The sequence below is a fragment of the Octodon degus genome, unplaced genomic scaffold (genome assembly GCF_000260255.1).
Source record: "Octodon degus isolate 3935 unplaced genomic scaffold, OctDeg1.0 scaffold00133, whole genome shotgun sequence".
Taxonomy (NCBI): Eukaryota; Metazoa; Chordata; class Mammalia; order Rodentia; family Octodontidae; genus Octodon; species Octodon degus.
In genome coordinates this window covers 6,415,162-6,420,283 of record NW_004524709.1, presented here as the reverse complement: position 1 = coordinate 6,420,283, position 5,122 = coordinate 6,415,162, and the positions used below count along the sequence as shown (strand labels likewise).

The 5,122-nt window shown below is 43.8% G+C and overlaps 1 pseudogene; it reads right to left on the bottom strand.

The window, feature by feature from the left end:
• Nucleotides 1-2,799: 2,799 nt before the first annotated feature.
• Nucleotides 2,800-3,684, bottom strand: LOC105743554 (annotated as a pseudogene).
• Nucleotides 3,685-5,122: the final 1,438 nt, after the last annotated feature.

The window sequence follows — 5,122 nt, the reverse complement described above, 5'->3', positions numbered from 1 at the left end:
TAGGTGGATGGCAAGGATCATGAAAATTGAGAGGAAAGGAGGGGAGATATGATCATACTCCCAAGACACCCAAATAAGATCAAATAGTTAAGGCTGCCTGAATGCAGTCAAGATCACAGGGCAGGAGGTCCCAAAGCCATCATCCAGTCACATGGGTCATATCAGATGAGCAAATCTATCTTGCCGTTATCACAGTGCTGGGTAAACACAACGAAAACTTGTGTGAGCTGAGCTGTAATGAAATGATTGAAATGCCGTGAGTCCTAAGCCAACTCACAGAAAGGTCAGTACACAATGCTGTTCTGTGTGAGTTTAGCATTATACATCCATTGGCAGGGTGCCCAGGATATCATGAGAAATACTCAAAGAGACGAAGAACACAGTCTTCTTTTTGAAGGATACACGTCTCCTTTCCACAAGGCTGGACTCTGACCATGGAGCAGGAAGCTTGCTGCTCCCCAATCTCACTTCCGGTCAGGGGATTCCCCAGGATGTGCTCTGTAGTCTGAGTGCAGTTGATAACTGGATTTCCAGGAGCTCACGGCTGCTGCAGGCATCAACATCGAGGGCTAAATGTTAAATGTTCTGGCTTCCCGGGGAAAAGCTGCTGCCCAGATGTAGCAGAGGTAGTGAGAACTTCCAAGAATCTGATATATCAAGTCAATTATGAAACACCAGACTTGAAATCCACCAGGGAAAAATGTAATCATTTCTTTAAAGAAAGAACAGACATTTGTCCTGGGGCAGAGAGAATGAGTAATCAGTAAATAATTTATATTGGATTCTAAAATTGCTGGGCAGCATCAGTGCAAGGTCTGTGAGCAGCTTAGTTCAATAACTGTCCGATAACAGTGCAATCAAAGTCCTCCTGTGCTCGGGGGCTGGGCAGCAGGCTCCCACGGAGTCTCAGTCCAAGTTTACCTCTTCTTCTCAGAAGGAAATGGCTGTTGCAAGCAAGTTTGGGGGCATTTATCTGGCCCTGGCCTGACCGTTCTTTAGGAATCTCTGTAAATGTTTCAGAGATGTCAAACCACAGGGTCACAGCCCAGAAGGAAACAGACCTTGTGGGAAATTCTTGGTAAAGGTAGAGATTTGAGTTGGTGTAAAGTTTGGGAAGCTGCCTTTTGAAGCTGCATCTGTCATCAGCTAGTAAATGGTAATGTCCTAGGGTCCCACAAGATGTTTGTTGGAATATGTGTTCGGTTACAGAAATGTTAGCAATGGTTTGCACTGTTAGCCCAACATGGAGACAGACTCTATGTACAAATGCTGGTCTGTGGGCAGAGATTGCATGTGTGCAGGGAGGGAGGCTGCTCAGATCCCTGTGTCAGGATGCTGGGAGGGCTGGATACTTTGGCATTGACTCAGGAATGACTCAACTGCAGAGTAAATGATCAGGGGGTCACCCTGAGGCATATAGTGCCTTACACACTACTATGGTTTGTATTTAGATGTCCACTGCAAAGCCTAAGGCATTCCTAGGTCAGGCTTTCTCTCAGGTCTAGGAGGTGTGGCACTGGAAATGGTTCATGGTGCAGCGCCAGGCTCAAGGGCCCTAGGATTTAATGGTGTGAGTGCTGCCTGCTCTAAGTAGTCTGGATAAAATAAAAGGGGCAGACAGATGCTATGAATGGGGCTGGAGAGATAGCTTAACAGTCTACAAGTGTCTGCCTGGCAATCGCAAGGTCCTGAGTTCAGTCTCTGGTACCATATGCCCTGCCGGCCCCAGGTGTGGTGGTGCACCTGTAATCCCAGCATTAGGGAGGCTGAGACAGGAGGATCACTACAAGTCCAAGCTGTGTAGGGAAACCCTGCATCAATAGCAACAACAACAAAAATAGATGCTATGAAGGTCCCTTTGTTACTTTTGCTATTTTGTGGATACCATGAACTGTTCTCCTCTGCGATGGCCATCAGCCTTGGGCATCCTGCCCTGGAGCAGCTTGATTAAGAGCTGAAACCTCTACAAATTGTGTGTTAAGTGAACCTTTTTCCCTTTAACTTTGGGTGTTGGGCATTTTGCTTCAGCAAGAAAAAAAGTAACCAAGATAGACACTTTGGTTATTCATTCAGCATTCCACCTGAGTTGTGTCTACTGCTTGCCAGGTGCAATTTTAGGACCTTGAGAAGCCAGGAGGAGGTGACATTTTGAGAATGAGGGCCTGTAAGTACCTTGCTCAAGGTACTTACTCTGATTTAAATAGAGGCCTGAAGCAGGAAGAAAATACTCACAGTATACTACAAGGTTAGGCCACGGTAGCAGAGTCATACATTACAGAAAAAAAAATTGTGATACTATTAAATGAACTCAGGACTGGGGAGAGAGCTCAGCTGTATCAATGCATGCCTGACAAGTGCAAGGTCCTGAGTTCTATCCCTGGTACCAAAAAATAAAACCTAAATGAACCTGGTGGTATTTAACTATCAAATCCTGAGTCCTTTCTATTTTTGGACAAGTCTTGCTAAGTTGTCCAAGTTGAGTTCAAACTTGAGAAGCCTCCTGACTCAGCCTCCTTAGGAGAGCAAAAAAACAAAACAAAACAAAAACCAAATGTGTGCATGTGTGTGTGTCTGTAAGAGTGTGCACCTCTTTACAAATGAACACACAGAGAAAAGTCTGGAAGGATTTACTTCAAACAGATCACCCTGCCTGTGAATTGCAGTGGGGAGCCCTTGAGAGAGCAGGAACGTTTTTATAGTTGGATTTATTTTACAAGATCTACTACGTTTATTTCCTTTTGTTTTCTTGATGAATAAGTTTATTGGTCTTTATCTGAAAAATCTTCATAGACATTTGGTTTAGCTCTCAGTAACCCGCTCCTGGGCTCTTGGTTTCTTTTGAGCTACCCAATCTTCCTTCTGGGCAAGGAACATTTTGGTATGGCCCCACTTCTTCTTTTTAACCTCTCTCCTTGGCTTCTTTTCATGCACTGGATCCTCTCGTATAGCAGCATGAGCTTTCTTATACATCTCCTCCATCATGTCTGGAGTTACATTGTTCTTTGTGTACTGAGAGAACTGTTTCTTGTAAGCATCTTCATCTTCTTCCATTAGGTAGCGCATATAGTCTGTGACATTGTGACCCACGATGTGCCTCCGATGTACTTCTGCATTAAACTCCTTGCTTTCAGAATCATAACCAGGGAATTGTTTGGTACTGTGAGGAATAGACAGGCCTCCATCCACAGCACCCTGGAGGGCTCCAAAAACTTTATTGCCAGTTGTAGTTCTGGCGAGGCCTGCCTTCAAGCAGCAGGTGAAGGCACCAGGCTTGCCATCAGTGCTTTCCACATTGTACTCATCTCCAGTCACCTCCACCTGGCCTTCATAGATCTTATCCATACCAAACCTACTGAGAAGCCTGCAGGCCAGCAGCAGGCCAACACAATATGCTGCAGCATAATTTGTTAGGCCAGCTTTCAAACCATACTTTGGTAGTTCATGTGCATATGCCACATAGACTATCACATCCCCTTCAACATGGGCATAAGCAATCTGACAAACGATATCTCTGTTAGTTACACGAACTATCATCCTATATTTAGGTGTGTTGTACTTATTTTTGTCCTGTATTACCAAGCGTTTCCTAGCATAGTAATCAGTTTTGCCCTCTCGTCGTCTTCTAAACTTCACTTGGTATCTCTTAAAGTAGGCCTTATTCTTGACATCTGTAACAAAACCCATCCTGTGTAATACAGACCCGTGTCTGCAGCCCTACCGAGACCTGCAGGCCCAGCAGCACTACAGGGGAAAAAAGCCTATTATGTTTATTTTCATTGGTTTTTCTTCCTTGTTGATGTGGGCAAGACAAAATATAAAACTGACCACCTTGATGATTTCTAAACATACTTTCAGTAGCTGTAAGTACATTCCCTCTGCTGTGTAACCATCACCACTGTTCATCTTTGAACTCTTTCCATCTTGTAAAGCTGAATCCCTGTCCCCATTGAACACTCTCCCCTTTTGCCATCCGGGCTCCAGACTCTGGTAATCACATTCCTCTTCCTGTCCCTCTGAGGTCAGCCATTCTAAATAGCCGAGATAAGTGCAATCGTGCAGCATCTGCCCCTTTGTGACTGCCTTATTTCACACGGCATGTCAGGGTCACCTGCTGTCAGAACTTCCTTCCTTTTTAAGGCTGAATCCTATTCCACTGCATGTGTGGCCACAACTGGTTTATCTGTTTCTTTCCATGGACACTTGGGCGGCTTCCACTTTTCAGCTGTTATGAATAGTGTGTCCACATAGATGTGTAGCGCTGCTTTACAATTCCTGAGGACACACTCAGAAGTGGAACTGCAGGACCATATGGTACTGTACTCTCTGTGTGACTTCTGCAGGGACAGCCATACTGTTTTTCACAGAGGCCATACTATTTTATATTTCCACTAGCAATGCTGAAGAGCTCCTGATTCTCTATATCATCACCTAAAGTTGTGATTTTCTTTCTTTAATAAAAAGCCATCTTACTGTGTAAGAAGTATTTATTCCTTTCATAATTCTTAGATATCTCAAATTTTTTGGCAATACTGAGGAGTTGAAATCAGGAATACACACCAAACTGCACTCTAGCACTGATCTACATCCCCAGACCTACCATTAAATTTTATTTTGACTTGGGTCTCATTAAATTGCCCAGGTTGGCCTTGAATTCAAGGTCCTCCTCCCTCAGCCTCCTGAGTATTTGGGATTACAGGCATGCACCAACACACTTGGATATATAATCTTATAATTTGAAAGACCTAATAATCTTTCCCATTTGTTTTAAGTTATAATAGCAATTCATGGTCATTATGCAGTTTTCACAAGTTGGTCTGGCTCATGCTCTTCTAGATCTTTCTTGTTCTTCAACCAGATTGTCTTGGTGAATGCAATGATCACATTCATCCTAGAGAATTTGTACCTGTAGCTGACATAACTTGATTCCTTTTTCCCATTCCCCTACCCTCCTTTCAGCTGGAGAGATAGCGTAGTGTTTTATGCATCAACCTCTACAGTACGATCTCGTAGGTTTGAGCCCCCCACCCTCCTTTCAACCCTCCCTCCCTGCTAAAAGATTACCAAAATGTTTTAGTTCCATTTTATCTTTTTTTCTCACTTTTTAAACTTTTCCCTTCTTTTC